Consider the following 22,500-nt stretch of genomic DNA (forward strand, 5'->3'; position numbering starts at 1 on the left):
GCATACAGCACCTGGTATTCCCAGGCGGTCTCCCATTCAAGTACTAACCAGGCCCAACCTTGCTTAGCTTCCGAGATCGGACGAGATCGGGCGTTGCCATGCTGGTTTGGCCGTACGAAATACGTCGACAACCATAGGCTACTTATTCATAACCAGATTTGGTATTTGACAATGCAAGGTGGTCTCTCTCTCTCTCTCTCTCTCTCTCTCTCTCTCTCTCTCTCTCTCTCTCTCTCTCTCTCTCTCTCTCTCTCTCTCTCGGCAAAATGAAAGCAGCTTCCAGCCCCTTTCATGAAGGACTACTTGTGCATATTGCAAGTGAGCAAAAGAGCATACAGCACCTGGTATTCCCAGGCGGTCTCCCATCCAAGTACTAACCAGGCCCAACCTTGCTTAGCTTCTGAGATCGGACGAGATCGGGCGTTGCCATGCTGGTTTGGCCGTACGAAATACGTCGACAACCATAGGCTACTTATTCATAACCAGTTTTGGTATTTGACAATGCAAGGTGGTCTCTCTCTCTCTCTCTCTCAGGAAAATGAAAGCAGCTTCCAGCCCCTTTCATGAAGGACTACTTGTGCATATTGCAAGTGAGCACAAGAGCATACAGCACCTGGTATTCCCAGGCGGTCTCCCATCCAAGTACTAACCAGGCCCAACCTTGCTTAGCTTCCGAGATCAGACGAGATCGGGCGTTGCCATGCTGGTTTGGCCGTACGAAATACGTCGACAACCATAGGCTACTTATTCATAACCAGATTTGGTATTTGACAATGCAAGGTGGTCTCTCTCTCTCGGCAAAATGACAGCAGCTTCCAGCCCCTTTCATGAAGGACTACTTGTGCATATTGCAAGTGAGCAAAAGAGCATACAGCACCTGGTATTCCCAGGCGGTCTCCCATTCAAGTACTAACCAGGCCCAACCTTGCTTAGCTTCCGAGATCGGACGAGATCGGGCGTTGCCATGCTGGTTTGGCCGTACGAAATACGTCGACAACCATAGGCTACTTATTCATAACCAGATTTGGTATTTGACAATGCAAGGTGGTCTCTCTCTCTCTCTCTCTCTCTCTCTCTCTCTCTCTCTCTCTCTCTCTCTCTCTCTCTCTCTCTCTCTCTCTCTCTCTCTCTCTCTCTCTCTCGGCAAAATGAAAGCAGCTTCCAGCCCCTTTCATGAAGGACTACTTGTGCATATTGCAAGTGAGCAAAAGAGCATACAGCACCTGGTATTCCCAGGCGGTCTCCCATCCAAGTACTAACCAGGCCCAACCTTGCTTAGCTTCTGAGATCGGACGAGATCGGGCGTTGCCATGCTGGTTTGGCCGTACGAAATACGTCGACAACCATAGGCTACTTATTCATAACCAGTTTTGGTATTTGACAATGCAAGGTGGTCTCTCTCTCTCTCTCTCTCAGGAAAATGAAAGCAGCTTCCAGCCCCTTTCATGAAGGACTACTTGTGCATATTGCAAGTGAGCACAAGAGCATACAGCACCTGGTATTCCCAGGCGGTCTCCCATCCAAGTACTAACCAGGCCCAACCTTGCTTAGCTTCCGAGATCAGACGAGATCGGGCGTTGCCATGCTGGTTTGGCCGTACGAAATACGTCGACAACCATAGGCTACTTATTCATAACCAGATTTGGTATTTGACAATGCAAGGTGGTCTCTCTCTCTCGGCAAAATGACAGCAGCTTCCAGCCCCTTTCATGAAGGACTACTTGTGCATATTGCAAGTGAGCAAAAGAGCATACAGCACCTGGTATTCCCAGGCGGTCTCCCATCCAAGTACTAACCAGGCCCAACCTTGCTTAGCTTCCGAGATCGGACGAGATCGGGCGTTGCCATGCTTGTTTGGCCGTACGAAATACGTCGACAACCATAGGCTACTTATTCATAACCAGATTTGGTATTTGACAATGCAAGGTGGTCTCTCTCTCTCTCTCTCAGGAAAATGAAAGCAGCTTCCAGCCCCTTTCATGAAGGACTACTTGTGCATATTGCAAGTGAGCAAAAGAGCATACAGCACCTGGTATTCCCAGGCGGTCTCCCATCCAAGTACTAACCAGGCCCAACCTTGCTTAGCTTCCGAGATCGGACGAGATCGGGCGTTGCCATGCTGGTTTGGCCGTACGAAATACGTCGACAACCATAGGCTACTTATTCATAACCAGATTTGGTATTTGACAATGCAAGGTGGTCTCTCTCTCTCTCTCTCTCTCTCTCTCTCTCTCTCCTCTCTCTCTCTCTCTCTCTCTCTCTCTCTCTCTCTCTCTCTCTCGGCAAAATGAAAGCAGCTTCCAGCCCCTTTCATGAAGGACTACTTGTGCATATTGCAAGTGAGCAAAAGAGCATACAGCACCTGGTATTCCCAGGCGGTCTCCCATCCAAGTACTAACCAGGCCCAACCTTGCTTAGCTTCTGAGATCGGACGAGATCGGGCGTTGCCATGCTGGTTTGGCCGTACGAAATACGTCGACAACCATAGGCTACTTATTCATAACCAGTTTTGGTATTTGACAATGCAAGGTGGTCTCTCTCTCTCTCTCTCAGGAAAATGAAAGCAGCTTCCAGCCCCTTTCATGAAGGACTACTTGTGCATATTGCAAGTGAGCACAAGAGCATACAGCACCTGGTATTCCCAGGCGGTCTCCCATCCAAGTACTAACCAGGCCCAACCTTGCTTAGCTTCCGAGATCAGACGAGATCGGGCGTTGCTTTTTTTTTTTTTTATCTTTTTATTAATGTTATTTTCAGTTTCACAAATCCACAAGTTTACGAGCACAATGCTATTACTTCATATTTCGCATACAAACATATATCACAATACACCCCTTTTTTTTTTCTTTTTTTTCTTTTTTTTTTTTTTTTATAATACCAATAACATCAGCACAGACTCACCCATCGACATTGGTTCCCCAATTAAAGCAAATGCCTCCCCCCTCCACTTTCTCTATCAGTGAATTACCACTCATAAAAAAGTCTGTTACCTCCTCCCCGCCATATTTACACACCATTCCCACATCCCTCTTCATTATAGCTTTAAACAAATGCTTAATTTCCACTGTCCTCCTTTCAAAATGTGCATAGTTCCGTCTAAGCACTACAGCGTGTCGGGCATGACTTAAGACATAATTCAGGACACCAACATTCACACCCTTCCTCCTCCCAAAAACCCCAAATAAAAATAAAGTCCTCCACCCATCCTCCAAGTCCAGTTCCATTGCCCAATTGTCCTTCAGCAGTGTTTTAAGAAATTCGAAGAATCCCTTCAAACTGTCACACTCCAGAAAATAATGCATAAAACTCTCACGGCCACCTTCACAGACATCACACATAGCATTTACCTCCTCATTAATTTCATGCAAGACCACATTAGTATAGATTCTGTTGTGCCTCATGAGGAAATCATTGTTATCACAGTCAATACTGTTATATTTCACATTGATATTAGACCATATTTTTCCCACCTCATATCCAACAAACACTCTCCTCCACACCCTTTCTGCTGCTGGCTCTTTAAACACCTCATCTATCAACCATCCATATACTTTCTTCACAGACATATTTTTCATTTTACACTTCACCCCCTCCTCCATTACATATAGCTCAGGCAAGTCTCCTGCTTCCCGGCCTACACACCCACCTTTTATGAGGTCGACCCACTCCACTGGCAGGCTCAATTTAATCCTTTCATAAATCTTTCTTACTTTTACTCTACACTCCATCCCCTCCAATTCACATACAGAATCATAAATACAGTTCCCTCTGAGGAATCCTGGGATCACCTCATTCATCACATCTCTCACCTGCCTAATCCCACCTTCCATAAATTGGGGTACATGCAAAGTCCTGTTGTTACATTTTATTTTTTCATTTAAAAACAGTGGCAGATTTACAAAGCTCTGCATCTCATCGCAATCATATTCCATTTTAGGTAACAGACATCTCCACGCCTCCAACACCTCCCGGTAAAACTCAGGTATCCCCACCGTCATTGACGGCTTAAACCCCATAAACCAACCATTCTCCCCCATCCCTCCCACATCATTAATGTACTTTTTCAGCATTTCCTTCCAACCATATTGACACCTTCCCATCATATATTTTTGCACAGTCCTAATTCTCATGGCTTTTCTTTTTATTTCCAGATCTATTAACTTTAAACCCCCCTTCCCTCTCCTCCCCACAAGTGTTTTCTGTGCAATCTTCACCCCTTTCCCTTCCCAAATAAAGTTACACACAATTTTGTTCAGCTCATTCATCACCCATGCTGGCATTTCCATCACACTCATCACATACACACATATTGACATCAACATACTATTCACCACAACCACCTTCCCTTTCAACCTCAACTTCCTCGCCCTCCATGCATTGCATACAGTTCCTATTTTACTTATCACCCCAGTCCATGTGGCATTCCTAGCCCCCTCGCTATCCACACCCAAATTTACACCCAACACCCTCATATATGCCTCTTCCACCCGTAGCCCCACCTCTACTCTCTCTACCCTTCCTATATACATAATTTCGGACTTGTCTTTATTGATCTTTGCCCCTGATGCTCTACCATACGTCTCTAGCAACTCCAACACTCTCCTCACACTCCCTCCATCCCTAACCGTGATTGTTGTGTCATCTGCATAGTGATTTATGACACACCTCCCTCCATATGGCAAAACTATCCCCTCCACCCTGTCATCTTCCTTAATGAGTGTAGCCAGTGGCTCTACCACTATAGCATACAGTAGTGCTGACAGCGGACACCCCTGCCTCACTGACCTCCCTATCACAAACCTGTCTGTCAAAACCCCATTCACCTTTATACAACTCTGTGCACCCCCGTATAACCTCCTTACCCATCCCACCAGCTTCTCTCCAAACCCAAACTTCTCTAACACCCTAAACAGATACTCGTGCTCTACCCTATCAAACGCCTTGTTCCAGTCTATCCCCACCACTACCCCCCCTATCCCATCCCTCTTCATATACTCTATCACATCCCTAACTGTCCCTATTGTGTCCGCTATATCCCTACCCGGTACACTATAACTCTGTGTTGGCTGCACTATCTCCCCTATTACTCTCTTCACCCTATTGGCTAACACTTTGGTCAGGATCTTATAATCCACATTCATTAAACTAATCGGCCTATAATTCCCTAGATCTAGTCTGCTACCTTTCTTATATAAAATTGTTATCACCCCTTCCACCATTCTATCCTGTACTAACCCTGTCCTCTCCATCCCTCTAAACACCTCCACCAAAATTGGTGCTACCTCATTCTTATACTCTTTGTACCACTCAATCCCTATCCCGTCACTCCCCGGGCTTTTCCCACTTGTCAAACCTCCAATTGCTTCTATCACCTCTGATTCACTTATTTCCCTATCACACCACACCCTATCCGTCTCACTCACCTTGCTCTGCACGCTATCCAACACCTCATCTATACTACCCTCATCTACCCCCCCCTTTTTATACAACTCCCCATAAAACTCTTGCACCCTCTCCAATATCTCCACATAATCCTCTGTTGCCACCCCATCCTTATTATTGATTTCATTAATATATGCCCTACTCTGCTTTCTTTTTTCTAAACCCAGAAAAAAACCTGTACACTTCTCACCTTCCAAAGTATATTTTGCTTTGCTCCTCAGAATTGCTCCCCTGCACTTCTCCTTCTCAAACCTATCCAGCTCCAGCTTTACCTCTAAATACTTCTCCATGCTGTACCCTTCCTCGTCCTCTGCCTTTCCTAACTCCACTCTCACTCTTTCCCTCAAACCCTTCTCTTCCCTCATCATCCTTTCTTTCCTCCTCTTACTATACTGAATACTAAATGATTTAATCCCATTCTTTATTCTCTCCCATCTCTCCCCCACTCCATTGTCCATACTGTCACACTCTGCATAACCTGCCCTCCTCTCATCCTCTCTATCCAACAACCCCCTAATCTGCTGCTTGTACTCCTCCTCACTGACATACCCCGCATTCAGAATCCACACCCCCCCCCCTACCTCCTCACTCCCTATCTTAATCGTAAATCTTACCCCATCGTGATCACTAAAACTATTCCCCTGATGTCTGAATCTATCTATATACCTAATGCTTTCTGCCTGTACTAAAACTAAATCTATTCTACTCTGCTTCATCACCCCCTCCCTCATCTGCTTCCTCGTGAATTCCCTCTTCCCTGGATTCTCATATCTCCATACATCCACAAGGCCCTTGTCTGCCATCATCTCCAATAGCATAGCTCTCGACTTGTCCCCTCTAAGTTCTACACCCTTACCGATATCTAATCTGCTACATTTAATATTGAAGTCCCCCACTACAATACACCTCCCCACTATTAACCCTTTCAACTCCTCTATAATACTCCTCTTGTCCATTTCCACATTTGGCACATATATATTGATAAGTCTAAAAACGACTTTCCGATATGTAAATTCTATTGCCAAAATCCTCCCTGCTTGATCCCTATACACCTCCCTTACGTCATCCACCCTATCGTTTTTAATTAGTATTGCTACCCCTCTTGCATTACTCGCCCCATTATTATAGAGCATGTCACCCTCCCATTCCTCCCTCATTACCTCCACTTTCCTTTCATCCCAATTTGTCTCCTGTATGCACATTATATCACTCCTGTACACATACATTAAACCCTTCATTTTTCTTCTGTCCCTTAACCCATTAACATTTATGGAAGTTACGGTGGCCATGAGAGCTAAACAAAAAAAACGAAAAAATATAACCAATCATTCAAATTGTCACTTGCCACTTTCCAGCTGGTCGTCACTCTGCAGCCCCCGTCTTATGTCCTGCTCAGCTGCCCTCCTGTCACACCGTCGGTGTGCCACAACGACTGCGTTTTTCAACGCCTCCTCCTCCTCCATACCCTTTCGTGCTCCTCTATTTCTCTGCGGCAGCCCCCCCTGTCGCGGCATGCCCTCGCCTTTCTCCTCCAACGCTTTCCGCCGCTTCTCCTCCTTCGCTGTCGCTCCGGCCCTCTTCTTCTTTCTACCACCTCCTTGCTCCATGCCCTCCTCTCCCCCTTCCTCGTGCTCCATCTCGCTGTCCAGCTCGTCCTGCGTGTCTTCCTGGTCTCCGTCCTCTCCTCCGACCACGCTCGCATCCTCTGCTCCCGAGCTCTGTCCTGTCTGGAACTCTTCGCCTCCCTCCTCCTCCTCGCCAGCCAATTCCTCTCCTTCCTCCTCATTCAGCTCCTTTGCCCGGACGTCCTCTCCCCGCTCGCTCCCTTCTCCATCTGCATCCTCCCCGCTCCGCTGCGCACACTCCCTGGCATAATGTCCGGTTTTGCCACATTTAAAACACCTGAAATCCGGACAGTCTTTAAAAACATGCCCCGGCTTTATGCACAGCCTACAGACTCTCACCTGCCGGTCATGGATCACCCGAAAGTACTCTGTGCCTCTCAATGTCTCAAACTTGGTGGAGTAGGGGAGCGAACGGACCTGCTCTGTAAAACGCACCTTTAAAAAGCGCGTCCCATCCACAATCTCCGTTCCAGGCCACACTCGACGCTTAATGGTCGAGATGGCCTGTACTCCCCACTCCTCCAGCCTTGCTAAAATCCTCCCATCTTGCATATACACCGGCAGGTTAATAAAAGAGACCACCATTTCATTGTTGACAATGTCACTGCCATGAACCAGAGCCCCTCTCACTCTGATGCCATCCATGAGCTTCACCTTCCCGTCATTGTCCTTCATAGTGAGCTCATATTTCCTGTCGCCTCTCGTTCTGCAGCCAAGCACCACTCCACACTGCTTCTTCACCTCTTTCAACAAGTCCATTGTGGAAATCTGTTCAGTTCCTTCCACCACCACTTCCACAGTTAACTCCTTCCCATATTTGTCTCTCTCGCCGGCCAATCCTCCTTCACTCGTTTTGTCCACGTGCTGTTCCATTGTTAGCTCCAGTCCATTGTTCGTTGCCATGCTAGCCGTCCGCGACATAAACCACAAAAACACAAAAAGTCCCCCAAACAGCAACAGCTGCTGGGGGAAAGACAACTAACACCTACACACAACTATTTATGAACAAAAAATGAAGGAAAGAAACGAAATAACACTGTATCACGACAAAAACGTACTCTGAAACAAACAGTCTCCACCTGCTCTGTGCGCACTCACTTCCTGTGTCTCACAAAGTGGGCGTTGCCATGCTGGTTTGGCCGTACGAAATACGTCGACAACCATAGGCTACTTATTCATAACCAGATTTGGTATTTGACAATGCAAGGTGGTCTCTCTCTCTCGGCAAAATGACAGCAGCTTCCAGCCCCTTTCATGAAGGACTACTTGTGCATATTGCAAGTGAGCAAAAGAGCATACAGCACCTGGTATTCCCAGGCGGTCTCCCATCCAAGTACTAACCAGGCCCAACCTTGCTTAGCTTCCGAGATCGGACGAGATCGGGCGTTGCCATGCTGGTTTGGCCGTACGAAATACGTCGACAACCATAGGCTACTTATTCATAACCAGATTTGGTATTTGACAATGCAAGGTGGTCTCTCTCTCTCTCTCTCTCTCTCTCTCTCTCTCTCTCTCTCTCTCTCTCTCTCTCTCTCTCTCTCTCTCTCTCTCTCTCTCTCTCTCAGGAAAATGAAAGCAGCTTCCAGCCCCTTTCATGAAGGACTACTTGTGCATATTGCAAGTGAGCAAAAGAGCATACAGCACCTGGTATTCCCAGGCGGTCTCCCATCCAAGTACTAACCAGGCCCAACCTTGCTTAGCTTCCGAGATCGGACGAGATCGGGCGTTGCCATGCTGGTTTGGCCGTACGAAATACGTCGACAACCATAGGCTACTTATTCATAACCAGATTTGGTATTTGACAATGCAAGGTGGTCTCTCTCTCAGGAAAATGAAAGCAGCTTCCAGCCCCTTTCATGAAGGACTACTTGTGCATATTGCAAGTGAGCAAAAGAGCATACAGCACCTGGTATTCCCAGGCGGTCTCCCATCCAAGTACTAACCAGGCCCAACCTTGCTTAGCTTCCGAGATCGGACGAGATCGGGCGTTGCCATGCTGGTTTGGCCGTACGAAATACGTCGACAACCATAGGCTACTTATTCATAACCAGATTTGGTATTTGACAATGCAAGGTGGTCTCTCTCTCTCTCTCTCTCTCTCTCTCTCTCTCTCGGCAAAATGAAAGCAGCTTCCAGCCCCTTTCATGAAGGACTACTTGTGCATATTGCAAGTGAGCAAAAGAGCATACAGCACCTGGTATTCCCAGGCGGTCTCCCATCCAAGTACTAACCAGGCCCAACCTTGCTTAGCTTCTGAGATCGGACGAGATCGGGCGTTGCCTTTTTTTTTTTATCTTTTTATTAGTTTTTCAATTCACAAATTTACAAGACATACTGACATTCACATATGCATAATCACACACAATATCCACCACCAATGACCAAAGGAACAATATTTACAAAAGCAACTCCTTCGTCACCAATTGATTAACATCTTTCCCCCTTCTCCTTCAGAAACTAATGTATTCCCATGCACAAAGAAGGATTTTACATCCACTCCACCATAATTCCAAAGAAGTCCAATGCTTCTCTTCATGAGTGTCTTAAACAAGGGTTTAATCTTTACCTTGCGCCCCTCAAAGTGGGCAAAGTTCCGTCGTAGCACCACAGCATATCTGGCGTGACTTAAAACAAAGTTAATTAAACACAGATTTGTTTTTTTGCTCTTAGCAAACACCCCAAACAAAAACAGAGGCCTCCACCCATCCTCCAAGTCAAACTCCCAACTCCAGTTCTCCACCAACAAGGCCTTGATGAAAACAAAGAAATCAACCAAATCAACACAATCCAAAAAATAATGTAAAAAGCTCTCACGACCACCATTACACACATCACACATTATATTCACCTCATTATTAATAGCATGTAGCACCACGTTAGTGTATATTCTGTTGTGTCTTATCAGAAAGTCATTATTTTCGCATTCAATGGTGTTATATTTGATGTTTAAGTTTGACCAAATTTTCTTCACCTCCATATCCACAAATACTCCACTCCACACCTTCTCCGCCGCTGGCGCCTTGAACATATTAACAATTAACCATCCATATATTTTCTTTACACTCATACTGTCCATCATACATTTCTCGCCATCCTCCATGACATACATCACCGGCATACAGTCATCCCTATGAAACATACATTGTGTTTGCAAGAGAGTAGCCCATTCCAAAGGTATGCTTGACTTGATTTTTTCATATATCTTGCAAACTTCCTCTCTGCTCTCCATTCCCTCCCACTCACACACCGTGTCGTATATACAGTTCCCTCTGAGAAATCCCGGGATGGCCTCATAAACAATGTCCTTCACCTGCTTAATGCCTCCGAAGAAGAACTTGGGCTCATACAAGGTTTTTTGGTTCCACTTGATCTTCTCATTTAAAAACAGAGGCAGATTCACAATCCCAGTTAAAGTCCCACAATCATATTCTACCTTTGGCAGAATCCTTCTCCAAGCCTCCAGCACCTCCCTGTATATCTCTGGTATTCCAACCGTCATTGACTGCTTGAACCCCCACTGTCCCCCATCCCTCCCACATCATTAACATATTTCCTTAACAACTCCTTCCACCCATAGTCCCATTGTCCAACCATATATTTTCTCACAGTTTTTATCCTCAGTGCAGTCTTCTTTGTTTCCAAATCCACTAAGTTCAGACCTCCCTCCCACCATTTCCCCACCAGAGTGTTCTTTGCAATTTTAACACCTTTCCCGTCCCACATGAAATCACACACTATTTTATTTAGAGCATTCATAACCCACTCTGGCATGTCAATGACGTTCATCACATATACACACACTGAGAGTAACAAACTATTTACCACAATGACCTTTCCCTTTAAACGCAATCTTCGCCCTCTCCACGATATACATACAGTCCTTATTTTATTAATCACCCCTGTCCAAGTCACATCCCTCGCCTCCCGACTGTCCACTCCTAGATGCACACCCAATACTTTTATATATTTCTCCTCTACCCTTAACCCCACGTCTTCTCTCTCCACCCGTCCTATATACATTATTTCTGACTTGTCCTTATTAATCCTTGCCCCTGACGCTTGTCCATATTTCTCCACCAGCTCTAGCACCCTTTTCACACTTTCCCCATCCCTCACTGTGATTGTGGTATCATCGGCATACTGGTTGACTACACATATCCCCCCATATGGCAGCCCAATCCCTGTCACCCCCTGGTCCCTCTTAATCAGTGTGGCCAGAGGCTCTGCACAGATGGCATATAATAGTGCAGATAGAGGACATCCCTGCCTCACAGACCTCCCCACCTCAAATCTATCGGTCAACACTCCATTCACCTTTACACAGCTCCTGGCACTCCCATATAACCTCCTCACCCAACCCACCATTCTGTCCCCAAACCCTACCTTCCCCAATACCCTGTACAAAAACTCATGCTCTACTCTATCAAATGCTTTATTCCAGTCTATCCCTATTACCACTCCCCCTATCTTATCTCTCTTCAAGTATTCTATCACGTCCCTAACTGTCCCTATCGTGTCTGCTATATCCCTACCTGGCACACTATAACTTTGTGTTGGCTGCACTATCCCCCCTATGACTCTCTTCATCCTATTCGCTAACACTTTGGTCAGTATTTTATAGTCTACATTCAATAAACTAATGGGCCTATAGTTCCCCAGATCCAATTTACTTCCCTTCTTGTACAATATAGTGATTACACCCTCCACCATTCTACTCTGTACTATCCCTGTTCTCTCCATCCCTCTAAATACTTCCACTAAAATTGGTGCCACCTGGTTTTTATACACCTTGTAAAACTCTGTCCCTATCCCATCACTCCCCGGGCTCTTCCCACTGTTCAGACCCCCTATCGCTTCTATCACCTCTGCCCCATTAATTTCCCTGTCACACCACCCCCTATCCATCTCCCCTAACTCACTTTCCATACTATCCAACACCTCCTCCATGCTGCCCTCATCCACTCCTCCTCTCTGATACAATTCCCCATAAAACTCCTGCACCCTCTCCAGTATCTCCACGTAATCATTTGTTGTCACCCCCTCCTTATTATTGATTTCATGTATATATGTCCTACCCTGCTTTCTCTTCTCCAGCCCTAAGAAATATCCGGTACATTTCTCCCCCTCCAGAGCATATACCGCCTTACTCCTCAAAATTGCCCCTCTACATTTTTCCCTCTCAAACCTGTCTAAATCCATTTTTGCCTCTAAATAACTCTCCATACTATACCCCTCCTCATCCTCGGCCCTGTTTAACTCCACCCTCAGCCTTTCCCTCAAACCCTGTTCTTCCTTCACCCTCCTTCTTTTCCTTTTCCTACTATACCTGATACTGATTGATTTAATCATATCCTTCACCACCTCCCATCTCTCCCCTACACTCTCATCCACCCTATCAACCTCCCTATACTCTTCTACCCTCTCCGTTTCCCTACCTAATAACTCCCTAATCTGCTGCTCATACTCTTCCTCCTCAATATACCCTGCATTCAATATCCACAATCCTCCACCTACCTCCTCTTGCCCTACCTTAATTCTAAACCTAACAGCATCATGATCACTAAAGCTATTTCCCTGGTGTCTTATACTATCCACATATCCTACCATTTCCCCCTGTACTAAAACTAAATCTATCCTACTCTGTTTCAAAACACCTTCCCTCATCTGCCTCCTCGTGAACTCCCTCATGTCTGGATGCTCATTTCTCCACACATCAATCAATCCTTTGTCCCTTATTATATTCAGCAAAATACTCCTCGACATTTCCCATCTAAATTCTACCCCCTTCCCTACATCTAATCTACTGCATTTAGTATTGAAATCCCCCACTATTATGCACCTCCCAGTTATCAACCCCTCTAACTCCTGTAATACACCCCTCTTATCTAACTCTATATTTGGCACATAGACATTTATTAATCTAAATTCTACCTCCCTATATCTGAACTCAATGACTAAAATCCGCCCTATCTCATCCCTGTACACCTCCCTGGCCTCTTCCACCTTATCCTTCTTAATTAAAATCGCCACCCCCCGTGCGTTCCTAGCCCCATTATTGTAAAACATGTCACCTTCCCATTCCTCCCTCATCTCCTTCACCTTGTCCTCATCCCAGTTTGTTTCTTGTATACACATAATATCACTCCTATATACATACACCAGTTCCTTCATTTTCCTTCTGGCTCTTAGGCCATTAACATTTACAGATGTTACAGTGGTCATGAGAGCAAACCCACAAAAGAAATAAACAAAACCAATCATATGAAAATTGTCACTTGCCATCTCCCAGCTGTTCGCCATTCCGCAGCCCCCGTCTTTGGTCCGTCTCAGCGTCCCTCTCATCCCGCCGTCGTGCTGCCACCGTGACTGCGTGTTTCAACGCCTCCTCCTCCACCAACTTCTTTCGCCCTCCTCTATTCCTCTGTGGCAGCCCCTCCAGCCGCAGCACGTCCTCGCCTTTCTTCCCCAACGCTTTCCGCCGCTTCTCCTTAGTTGCCGCTCCGGCCCTCCCCTTCCTTCTGCCACCTCCTTGCTCCATGCCCTCCTCTCCCTCTTCCACGTCCTCCATCTCGCTGTCCAGCTCGTCCTGCGTGTCTTCCTGGTCCCCGTCGTCTCCTCCAACCTCGCTCGCGTCCTCTGCTCCCGAGCTCTGTCCTGTCTTGAGATCGCCGCCTCCCTCCTCCTCCTCATCAGCCAATTCCTCCCCTTCCTCCTCGTTCAGCTCCATGGTCTGGACGTCCTTTCCCCGCTTGCTCCCTTCCACATCCTCTTCCTCCGCGTTCCCCTGGACGCACTCCCTTGCGTAGTGCCCAGCCTTGCCACAGCGGAAACATTTGAATTCTGGGCAGTCCTTAAAAATATGCCCCGGCTTGATGCACAACCGACAGACTCTCACCTGCCGGTCATGGATAACCCTAAAGTATTCAGTGCCTCTCAAAGTCTCAAACTTGGTGGAGTATGGGAGCGAACGGACCTGCTCCGTGAAACGCACCTTTAAAAAGCGTGTCCCATCCACAATCTCCGTTCCCGGCCACACTCGACGCTTAACAGTCGAGATGGCCTGTACTCCCCACTCCTCCAGTCTCGCTATAATTCTCCAATCCTGCAGATACACCGGCAGGTTGATGAATGACACCACCATCTCATTATTTACAATGTCACTGCCATGCACCAGAGCCCCTCTCACTCTGATGCCATCCATGAGCTTCACCTTCCCGTCATTGTCCTTCATGGTGAGCTCATATTTCCTGTCACCTCTCGTCCTGCAGCCAAGCACCACTCCACACTGCTTCTTCACCTCCTTGCACAAGTCCATTGTGGAAATGTTTTCAGTTCCTTCCACCACCACTTCCACAGTCAACTCCTTCCCATATTTGTCTCTCTCACCGTCCTTGACTCTCTCCTTTTGTCCACCTTCAATCGGCACGTTTGCCCCGTTAGTTGTTTGTTTGTCCTTCGGTTGTCCTCCTTCACTCCTTTTGTCCACAGGCTGTTCCATTGTTAAATCCAGTCCATTGTTCGTTGCCATGCTAGCCGTCCGCGACATAAAACACAGAACCACAAAAAGTCCCCCAAACAGCAAAAGCTGCTGGGGGAAAGGCAACTAACACAAACACAAAACTATTTACGGACAAAAAATGAAAGAAAGAAACGAAATGACACCGTATAACGACAAAAACGTACTATGAAAAAACACTCTCCACCTGCTCTCGGCGCACTCACTTCCTGGTTTGTCACAGAAAGGGGGCCCTCCTTTTGTTGAGTACGGCAGAGATCTCACAGTGTCATTAAACTTGACCTTCAGGAAGCGTGTTCCATCCGCAATCCTTGTCCCCGGCCAGAAACGCCTCTTCACTGGTGAAGCTGCCTCCACACCCCATGCAGTAAGCCGCTCCACAATCGCTCCATCAGAAATGTACACCGGCAGATTCAGGAACGAAACCACCATCTCATCCATCGACAGATCCTTAGCCATAATATTACATCCCCGTATTTTAAAGCCATCCACCAATTTCTCCTTCCCTCTTAAGCTCGACATGGTAACTTCATACCTCTTGGGGTCCTTGAAGCGGCAGCCACAAACCAGTCCACAAACTGCCTTTATTCCTCTCAACAGCTCCATCATCGTAATCCGTTCCTCACCAGCAATCTCCACAGCTACAGTCAAATCCTTTTCAAATTTCAGATCCGCTCTTCCACCAGCAAAATCCTCCTCCTGTTGTTTGTTCACCGCCTCCTTCACCATTGTATTTTCCATCTTCTTACAAAAGTCCCCCAATCAGCAAAAGCTGTCGGGGGATTAAGTGCTTCAGTGAACACCGCTTTCAATTCCAAAACACAAGGAACCACCAGATGAGAAAATGTAGCAAACAGAAGAAAAAAAAAAAAAAAAAAAAAAACGCTCCAAACAAACACTGAGTCCACCTGCTCTCTGTCCAACACTTCCTGGATTCACTTCCTGAAAAGGGGCGTTGCCATGCTGGTTTGGCCGTACGAAATACGTCGACAACCATAGGCTACTTATTCATAACCAGTTTTGGTATTTGACAATGCAAGGTGGTCTCTCTCTCTCTCTCTCTCAGGAAAATGAAAGCAGCTTCCAGCCCCTTTCATGAAGGACTACTTGTGCATATTGCAAGTGAGCACAAGAGCATACAGCACCTGGTATTCCCAGGCGGTCTCCCATCCAAGTACTAACCAGGCCCAACCTTGCTTAGCTTCCGAGATCAGACGAGATCGGGCGTTGCCATGCTGGTTTGGCCGTACGAAATACGTCGACAACCATAGGCTACTTATTCATAACCAGATTTGGTATTTGACAATGCAAGGTGGTCTCTCTCTCTCGGCAAAATGACAGCAGCTTCCAGCCCCTTTCATGAAGGACTACTTGTGCATATTGCAAGTGAGCAAAAGAGCATACAGCACCTGGTATTCCCAGGCGGTCTCCCATCCAAGTACTAACCAGGCCCAACCTTGCTTAGCTTCCGAGATCGGACGAGATCGGGCGTTGCCATGCTGGTTTGGCCGTACGAAATACGTCGACAACCATAGGCTACTTATTCATAACCAGATTTGGTATTTGACAATGCAAGGTGGTCTCTCTCTCTCTCTCTCTCTCTCTCTCTCTCTCTCTCTCCTCTCTCTCTCTCTCTCTCTCTCTCTCTCTCTCTCTCTCTCTCTCTCTCTCTCAGGAAAATGAAAGCAGCTTCCCAGCCCCTTTCATGAAGGACTACTTGTGCATATTGCAAGTGAGCAAAAGAGCATACCAGCACCTGGTATTCCCAGGCGGTCTCCCATCCAAGTACTAACCAGGCCCAACCATGCTTAGCTCTTCCGAGATCGGACGAGACTCGGGCGTTGCCATGCTGGTTTGGCCGTACGAAATACGTCGACAACCATAGGCTACTTATTCATAACCAGATTTGGTATTTGACAATGCAAGGTGGTCTCTCTCTCTCTCTCGGCAAAATGAAAGCAGCTTCCAGCCCCTTTCATGAAGGACTACTTGTGCATATTGCAAGTGAGCAAAAGAGCATACAGCACCTGGTATCCCAGGCGGTCTCCCATCCAAGTACTAACCAGGCCCAACCATGCTTAGCTTCCGAGATCGGACGAGATCGGGCGTTGCCATGCTGGTTGGCCGTACGAAATACGTCGACAACCATAGGCTACTTATTCATAACCAGATTTGGTATTTGACAATGCAAGGTGGTCTCTCTCTCTCTCTCTCTTCTCAGGAAAATGAAAGCAGCTTCCAGCCCCTTTCATGAAGGACTACTTGTGCATATTGCAAGTGAGCAAAAGAGCATACAGCACCTGGTATTCACCAGGCGGTCTCCCATCCAAGTACTAACCAGGCCCAACCTTGCTTAGCTTCCGAGATTGGGACGAGATCGGGCGTTGCCATGCTGGTTTGGCCGTACGAAATACGTCGACAACCATAGGCTACTTATTCATAAACAGATTTGGTATTTGACAACGCAAGGTGGTCTCTCTCTCTCTCTCTCGGCAAAATGAAAGCAGCTTCCAGCCCCTTTCATGAAGGACTACTTGTGCATATTGCAAGTGAGCAAAAAGAGCATACAGCACCTGGTATTCCCAGGCGGTCTCCCATCCAAGTACTAACCAGGGCCCAACCTTGCTTAGCTTCCGAGATCGGACGAGATCGGGCGTTGCCATGCTGGTTTGGCCGTACGAAATACGTCGACAACCATAGGCTACTTATTCATAACCAGATTTGGTATTTGACAATGCAAGGTGGTCTCTCTCTCTCTCTCTCTCGGCAAAATGAAAGCAGCTTCCAGCCCCTTTCATGAAGGACTACTTGTGCATATTGCAAGTGAGCAAAAGAGCATACAGCACCTGGTAATTCCCAGGCGGTCTCCCATCCAAGTACTAACCAGGCCCAACCTTGCTTAGCTTCCGAGATCGGACGAGATCGGGCGTTGCCATGCTGGTTTGGCCGTACGAAATACATCGACAAACCATAGGCTACTTATTCATAACCAGATTTGGTATTTGACAATGCAAGGTGGTCTCTCTCTCTCTCTCTCAGGAAAATGAAAGCAGCTTCCAGCCCCTTTCATGAAGGACTACTTGTGCATATTGCAAGTGAGCAAAAGAGCATACAGCACCTGGTATTCCCATGCAGTCTCCCATCCAAGTACTAACCAGGCCCAACCTTGCTTAGCTTCCGAGATCGGACGAGATCGGGCATTGGCCATGCTGGTTTGGCCGTACGAAATACGTCGACAACCATAGGCTACTTATTCATAACCAGATTTGGTATTTGACAATGCAAGGTGGTCTCTCTCTCTCTCTCTCTCTCTCTCTCTCTCTCTCCTCTCTCTCTCTCTCTCTCTCTCTCTCGGCAAAATGAAAGCAGATTCCAGCCCCTTTCATGAAGGACTACTTGTGCATATTGCAAGTGAGCAAAAAGAGCATACAGCACCTGGTATTCCCAGGCGGTCTCCCATCCAAGTACTAACCAGGCCCAACCTTGCTTAGCTTCCGAGATCGGGCGTTGCCATGCTGGTTTGGCCGTACGAAATACATCGACAACCATAGGCTACTTATTCATAACCAGATTTGGTATTTGACAATGCAAGGTGGTCTCTCTCTCTCTCTCTCAGGAAAATGAAAGCAGCTTCCAGCCCCTTTCATGAAGGACTACTTGTGCATATTGCAAGTGAGCAAAAGAGCATACAGCAACCTGGTATTCCCAGGCGGTCTCCCATCCAAGTACTAACCAGGCCCAACCTTGCTTAGCTTCCGAGATCGGACGAGATCGGGCCGTTGCCATGCTGGTTTGGCCGTACGAAATACGTCGACAACCATAGGCTACTTATTCATAACCAGATTTGGTATTTGACAATGCAAGGTGGTCTCTCTCTCTCTCTCTCTCTACTCTCTCTCTCTCTCTCTCTCGGCAAAATGAAAGCAGCTTCCAGCCCCTTTCATGAAGGACTACTTGTGCATATTGCAAGTGAGCAAAAGAGCATACAGCACCTGTATTCCCAGGCGGTCTCCCATCCAAGTACTAACCAGGCCCAACCTTGCTTAGCTTCCGAGATCGGACGAGATCGGGCGTTGCCATGCTGGTTTGGCCGTACGAAATACGTCGACAACCATAGGCTACTTATTCATAACCAGTTTTGGTATTTGACAATGCAAGGTGGTCTCTCTCTCTCTCTCTCAGGAAATGAAAGCAGCTTCCAGCCCCTTTCATGAAGGACTACTTGTGCATATTGCAAGTGAGCACAAGAGCATACAGCACCTGGTATTCCCAGGCGGTCTCCCATCCAAGTACTAACCAGGCCCAACCTTGCTTAGCTTCCGAGATCAGACGAGATCGGGCGTTGCCATGCTGGTTTGGCCGTACGAAATACGTCGACAACCATAGGCTACTTATTCATAACCAGATTTGTATTTGACAATGCAAGGTGGTCTCTCTCTCTCGGCAAAATGACAGCAGCTTCCAGCCCCTTTCATGAAGGACTACTTGTGCATATTGCAAGTGAGCAAAAGAGCATACAGCACCTGGTATTCCCAGGCGGTCTCCCATCCAAGTACTAACCAGGCCCAACCTTGCTTAGCTTCCGAGATCGGACGAGATCGGGCGTTGCCATGCTGGTTTGGCCGTAACGAAATACGTCGACAACCATAGGCTACTTATTCATAACCAGATTTGGTATTGACAATGCAAGGTGGTCTCTCTCTCTCTCTCTCTCTCTCTCTCTCTCTCTCTCTCTCTCACGATGGAAAGAAAGAGCGAGGGAGAATTGTCAGGGCCTCTTTTGAAAGGAGGGTATGGCTGTCTCGTGAATTAAGAGCTCCAAGGCTCTCTGTCTGAAGCACGTGCAGGAGGCCCCCTGAATGAAAGAGCTCCATCTGGATTATACACAGGGGCAAAGAAAGAGAGGCAGAGCAATGGAGGCAGAGTCCGGGCAGCAAATAGGGAGACAGGAATAGGGCAGGTGAGAGAGAGGGAAGCAATATGGAACAAGAGAGGGGGCAGGTGGGAGAGAGAGAGAGAAAGAGAGAGAGAGAGCAACAGACAGGAAGAGGGACAAAGAGAGAGAGAGAGAGAGAGAGAGAGAGAGAGAGAGAGAGAGAGAGAGAGAGAGCAACTATGGATAAAGTGCAGGGTGTGTGCCGTTTAATTTTGCAGTAGCCACAGTGAGCCTGTGCATTTAGATCGGGCGTTGCCATGCTGGTTTGGCCGTACGAAATACGTCGACAACCATAGGCTACTTATTCATAACCAGATTTGGTATTTGACAATGCAAGGTGGTCTCTCTCTCTCTCTCTCTCTCAGGAAAATGAAAGCAGCTTCCAGCCCCTTTCATGAAGGACTACTTGTGCATATTGCAAGTGAGCAAAAGAGCATACAGCACCTGGTATTCCCAGGCGGTCTCCCATCCAAGTACTAACCAGGCCCAACCTTGCTTAGCTTCCGAGATTGGACGAGATCGGGCGTTGCCATGCTGGTTTGGCCGTACGAAATACGTCGACAACCATAGGCTACTTATTCATAACCAGATTTGGTATTTGACAACGCAAGGTGGTCTCTCTCTCTCTCTCTCGGCAAAATGAAAGCAGCTTCCAGCCCCTTTCATGAAGGACTACTTGTGCATATTGCAAGTGAGCAAAAGAGCATACAGCACCTGGTATTCCCAGGCGGTCTCCCATCCAAGTACTAACCAGGCCCAACCTTGCTTAGCTTCCGAGATCGGACGAGATCGGGCGTTGCCATGCTGGTTTGGCCGTACGAAATACGTCGACAACCATAGGCTACTTATTCATAACCAGATTTGGTATTTGACAATGCAAGGTGGTCTCTCTCTCTCTCTCTCGGCAAAATGAAAGCAGCTTCCAGCCCCTTTCATGAAGGACTACTTGTGCATATTGCAAGTGAGCAAAAGAGCATACAGCACCTGGTATTCCCAGGCGGTCTCCCATCCAAGTACTAACCAGGCCCAACCTTGCTTAGCTTCCGAGATCGGACGAGATCGGGCGTTGCCATGCTGGTTTGGCCGTACGAAATACGTAGACAACCATAGGCTACTTATTCATAACCAGATTTGGTATTTGACAATGCAAGGTGGTCTCTCTCTCTCTCTCTCTCGGCAAAATGAAAGCAGCTTCCAGCCCCTTTCATGAAGGACTACTTGTGCATATTGCAAGTGAGCAAAAGAGCATACAGCACCTGGTATTCCCAGGCGGTCTCCCATCCAAGTACTAACCAGGCCCAACCTTGCTTAGCTTCCGAGATCGGACGAGATCGGGCGTTGCCATGCTGGTTTGGCCGTACGAAATACATCGACAACCATAGGCTACTTATTCATAACCAGATTTGGTATTTGACAATGCAAGGTGGTCTCTCTCTCTCTCTCTCAGGAAAATGAAAGCAGCTTCCAGCCCCTTTCATGAAGGACTACTTGTGCATATTGCAAGTGAGCAAAAGAGCATACAGCACCTGGTATTCCCATGCAGTCTCCCATCCAAGTACTAACCAGGCCCAACCTTGCTTAGCTTCCGAGATCGGACGAGATCGGGCATTGCCATGCTGGTTTGGCCGTACGAAATACGTCGACAACCATAGGCTACTTATTCATAACCAGATTTGGTATTTGACAATGCAAGGTGGTCTCTCTCTCTCTCTCTCTCTCTCTCTCTCTCTCTCTCTCTCTCTCTCTCTCTCTCTCTCTCTCTCTCTCTCTCGGCAAAATGAAAGCAGATTCCAGCCCCTTTCATGAAGGACTACTTGTGCATATTGCAAGTGAGCAAAAGAGCATACAGCACCTGGTATTCCCAGGCGGTCTCCCATCCAAGTACTAACCAGGCCCAACCTTGCTTAGCTTCCGAGATCGGGCGTTGCCATGCTGGTTTGGCCGTACGAAATACGTCGACAACCATAGGCTACTTATTCATAACCAGATTTGGTATTTGACAATGCAAGGTGGTCTCTCTCTCTCTCTCTCAGGAAAATGAAAGCAGCTTCCAGCCCCTTTCATGAAGGACTACTTGTGCATATTGCAAGTGAGCAAAAGAGCATACAGCACCTGGTATTCCCAGGCGGTCTCCCATCCAAGTACTAACCAGGCCCAACCTTGCTTAGCTTCCGAGATCGGACGAGATCGGGCGTTGCCATGCTGGTTTGGCCGTACGAAATACGTCGACAACCATAGGCTACTTATTCATAACCAGATTTGGTATTTGACAATGCAAGGTGGTCTCTCTCTCTCTCTCTCTCTCTCTCTCTCTCTCTCTCGGCAAAATGAAAGCAGCTTCCAGCCCCTTTCATGAAGGACTACTTGTGCATATTGCAAGTGAGCAAAAGAGCATACAGCACCTGGTATTCCCAGGCGGTCTCCCATCCAAGTACTAACCAGGCCCAACCTTGCTTAGCTTCTGAGATCGGACGAGATCGGGCGTTGCCATGCTGGTTTGGCCGTACGAAATACGTCGACAACCATAGGCTACTTATTCATAACCAGTTTTGGTATTTGACAATGCAAGGTGGTCTCTCTCTCTCTCTCTCAGGAAAATGAAAGCAGCTTCCAGCCCCTTTCATGAAGGACTACTTGTGCATATTGCAAGTGAGCACAAGAGCATACAGCACCTGGTATTCCCAGGCGGTCTCCCATCCAAGTACTAACCAGGCCCAACCTTGCTTAGCTTCCGAGATCAGACGAGATCGGGCGTTGCCATGCTGGTTTGGCCGTACGAAATACGTCGACAACCATAGGCTACTTATTCATAACCAGATTTGGTATTTGACAATGCAAGGTGGTCTCTCTCTCTCGGCAAAATGACAGCAGCTTCCAGCCCCTTTCATGAAGGACTACTTGTGCATATTGCAAGTGAGCAAAAAGAGCATACAGCACCTGGTATTCCCAGGCGGTCTCCCATCCAAGTACTAACCAGGCCC

General features: G+C 47.3%; 22 non-coding genes and 13 pseudogenes across 22 annotated transcripts in view; all 35 read right to left on the reverse strand.

Annotated features, from left to right (window-relative positions):
- The window catches only part of LOC136938941 (5S ribosomal RNA), a 119-nt gene extending 1 nt beyond the window's left edge, over positions 1–118 (reverse strand). Inside the window, exon 1 of the ribosomal RNA XR_010875642.1 lies at positions 1–118. This exon is cut by the window's left edge and continues 1 nt beyond it. This is a non-coding gene — a ribosomal RNA (5S ribosomal RNA).
- A 211-nt stretch (positions 119–329) lies between these two features.
- On the reverse strand, positions 330–448 carry LOC136938950 (5S ribosomal RNA). Its single transcript, XR_010875651.1, has one exon. It is a non-coding gene; the product is annotated as a 5S ribosomal RNA (ribosomal RNA).
- A 153-nt stretch (positions 449–601) lies between these two features.
- LOC136938934 (5S ribosomal RNA) lies at positions 602–720 on the reverse strand. The gene has a single exon (XR_010875636.1). It is a non-coding gene; the product is annotated as a 5S ribosomal RNA (ribosomal RNA).
- A 145-nt stretch (positions 721–865) lies between these two features.
- LOC136938942 (5S ribosomal RNA) lies at positions 866–984 on the reverse strand. Its single transcript, XR_010875643.1, has one exon. It is a non-coding gene; the product is annotated as a 5S ribosomal RNA (ribosomal RNA).
- A 227-nt stretch (positions 985–1,211) lies between these two features.
- LOC136938951 (5S ribosomal RNA) lies at positions 1,212–1,330 on the reverse strand. Its single transcript, XR_010875652.1, has one exon. It is a non-coding gene; the product is annotated as a 5S ribosomal RNA (ribosomal RNA).
- Positions 1,331–1,483: 153 nt separating this feature from the next.
- On the reverse strand, positions 1,484–1,602 carry LOC136938935 (5S ribosomal RNA). The gene has a single exon (XR_010875637.1). It is a non-coding gene; the product is annotated as a 5S ribosomal RNA (ribosomal RNA).
- A 145-nt stretch (positions 1,603–1,747) lies between these two features.
- Positions 1,748–1,866, reverse strand: LOC136938959 (5S ribosomal RNA; annotated as a pseudogene).
- A 151-nt stretch (positions 1,867–2,017) lies between these two features.
- Positions 2,018–2,136, reverse strand: LOC136938922 (5S ribosomal RNA). Its single transcript, XR_010875625.1, has one exon. It is a non-coding gene; the product is annotated as a 5S ribosomal RNA (ribosomal RNA).
- Positions 2,137–2,350: 214 nt separating this feature from the next.
- Positions 2,351–2,469, reverse strand: LOC136938952 (5S ribosomal RNA). Its single transcript, XR_010875653.1, has one exon. It is a non-coding gene; the product is annotated as a 5S ribosomal RNA (ribosomal RNA).
- Positions 2,470–8,359: 5,890 nt separating this feature from the next.
- LOC136938924 (5S ribosomal RNA) lies at positions 8,360–8,478 on the reverse strand. The gene has a single exon (XR_010875626.1). It is a non-coding gene; the product is annotated as a 5S ribosomal RNA (ribosomal RNA).
- A 221-nt stretch (positions 8,479–8,699) lies between these two features.
- Positions 8,700–8,818, reverse strand: LOC136938925 (5S ribosomal RNA). Its single transcript, XR_010875627.1, has one exon. It is a non-coding gene; the product is annotated as a 5S ribosomal RNA (ribosomal RNA).
- Positions 8,819–8,961: 143 nt separating this feature from the next.
- LOC136938926 (5S ribosomal RNA) lies at positions 8,962–9,080 on the reverse strand. The gene has a single exon (XR_010875628.1). It is a non-coding gene; the product is annotated as a 5S ribosomal RNA (ribosomal RNA).
- Positions 9,081–15,716: 6,636 nt separating this feature from the next.
- LOC136938936 (5S ribosomal RNA) lies at positions 15,717–15,835 on the reverse strand. Its single transcript, XR_010875638.1, has one exon. It is a non-coding gene; the product is annotated as a 5S ribosomal RNA (ribosomal RNA).
- Positions 15,836–15,980: 145 nt separating this feature from the next.
- Positions 15,981–16,099, reverse strand: LOC136938927 (5S ribosomal RNA). Its single transcript, XR_010875629.1, has one exon. It is a non-coding gene; the product is annotated as a 5S ribosomal RNA (ribosomal RNA).
- A 227-nt stretch (positions 16,100–16,326) lies between these two features.
- On the reverse strand, positions 16,327–16,449 carry LOC136938920 (5S ribosomal RNA; annotated as a pseudogene).
- A 149-nt stretch (positions 16,450–16,598) lies between these two features.
- Positions 16,599–16,715, reverse strand: LOC136938965 (5S ribosomal RNA; annotated as a pseudogene).
- A 156-nt stretch (positions 16,716–16,871) lies between these two features.
- On the reverse strand, positions 16,872–16,992 carry LOC136938914 (5S ribosomal RNA; annotated as a pseudogene).
- A 152-nt stretch (positions 16,993–17,144) lies between these two features.
- LOC136938957 (5S ribosomal RNA) lies at positions 17,145–17,264 on the reverse strand (annotated as a pseudogene).
- A 153-nt stretch (positions 17,265–17,417) lies between these two features.
- Positions 17,418–17,537, reverse strand: LOC136938949 (5S ribosomal RNA). Its single transcript, XR_010875650.1, has one exon. It is a non-coding gene; the product is annotated as a 5S ribosomal RNA (ribosomal RNA).
- Positions 17,538–17,689: 152 nt separating this feature from the next.
- On the reverse strand, positions 17,690–17,809 carry LOC136938972 (5S ribosomal RNA; annotated as a pseudogene).
- Positions 17,810–18,006: 197 nt separating this feature from the next.
- Positions 18,007–18,115, reverse strand: LOC136938917 (5S ribosomal RNA; annotated as a pseudogene).
- A 151-nt stretch (positions 18,116–18,266) lies between these two features.
- LOC136938962 (5S ribosomal RNA) lies at positions 18,267–18,387 on the reverse strand (annotated as a pseudogene).
- A 176-nt stretch (positions 18,388–18,563) lies between these two features.
- On the reverse strand, positions 18,564–18,681 carry LOC136938948 (5S ribosomal RNA). The gene has a single exon (XR_010875649.1). It is a non-coding gene; the product is annotated as a 5S ribosomal RNA (ribosomal RNA).
- A 150-nt stretch (positions 18,682–18,831) lies between these two features.
- Positions 18,832–18,950, reverse strand: LOC136938937 (5S ribosomal RNA). The gene has a single exon (XR_010875639.1). It is a non-coding gene; the product is annotated as a 5S ribosomal RNA (ribosomal RNA).
- A 144-nt stretch (positions 18,951–19,094) lies between these two features.
- LOC136938958 (5S ribosomal RNA) lies at positions 19,095–19,213 on the reverse strand (annotated as a pseudogene).
- Positions 19,214–19,951: 738 nt separating this feature from the next.
- On the reverse strand, positions 19,952–20,070 carry LOC136938954 (5S ribosomal RNA; annotated as a pseudogene).
- A 151-nt stretch (positions 20,071–20,221) lies between these two features.
- Positions 20,222–20,340, reverse strand: LOC136938928 (5S ribosomal RNA). The gene has a single exon (XR_010875630.1). It is a non-coding gene; the product is annotated as a 5S ribosomal RNA (ribosomal RNA).
- A 151-nt stretch (positions 20,341–20,491) lies between these two features.
- Positions 20,492–20,610, reverse strand: LOC136938929 (5S ribosomal RNA). Its single transcript, XR_010875631.1, has one exon. It is a non-coding gene; the product is annotated as a 5S ribosomal RNA (ribosomal RNA).
- A 153-nt stretch (positions 20,611–20,763) lies between these two features.
- LOC136938930 (5S ribosomal RNA) lies at positions 20,764–20,882 on the reverse strand. The gene has a single exon (XR_010875632.1). It is a non-coding gene; the product is annotated as a 5S ribosomal RNA (ribosomal RNA).
- A 151-nt stretch (positions 20,883–21,033) lies between these two features.
- On the reverse strand, positions 21,034–21,152 carry LOC136938961 (5S ribosomal RNA; annotated as a pseudogene).
- A 207-nt stretch (positions 21,153–21,359) lies between these two features.
- LOC136938918 (5S ribosomal RNA) lies at positions 21,360–21,468 on the reverse strand (annotated as a pseudogene).
- Positions 21,469–21,619: 151 nt separating this feature from the next.
- LOC136938931 (5S ribosomal RNA) lies at positions 21,620–21,738 on the reverse strand. Its single transcript, XR_010875633.1, has one exon. It is a non-coding gene; the product is annotated as a 5S ribosomal RNA (ribosomal RNA).
- A 171-nt stretch (positions 21,739–21,909) lies between these two features.
- LOC136938953 (5S ribosomal RNA) lies at positions 21,910–22,028 on the reverse strand. Its single transcript, XR_010875654.1, has one exon. It is a non-coding gene; the product is annotated as a 5S ribosomal RNA (ribosomal RNA).
- Positions 22,029–22,179: 151 nt separating this feature from the next.
- LOC136938938 (5S ribosomal RNA) lies at positions 22,180–22,298 on the reverse strand. The gene has a single exon (XR_010875640.1). It is a non-coding gene; the product is annotated as a 5S ribosomal RNA (ribosomal RNA).
- Positions 22,299–22,444: 146 nt separating this feature from the next.
- The window catches only part of LOC136938970 (5S ribosomal RNA), a 119-nt pseudogene continuing 63 nt past the window's right edge, over positions 22,445–22,500 (reverse strand).

Source organism: Osmerus mordax (genome assembly GCF_038355195.1).
Source record: "Osmerus mordax isolate fOsmMor3 chromosome 22 unlocalized genomic scaffold, fOsmMor3.pri SUPER_22_unloc_1, whole genome shotgun sequence".
Classification (NCBI taxonomy): Eukaryota; Metazoa; Chordata; class Actinopteri; order Osmeriformes; family Osmeridae; genus Osmerus; species Osmerus mordax.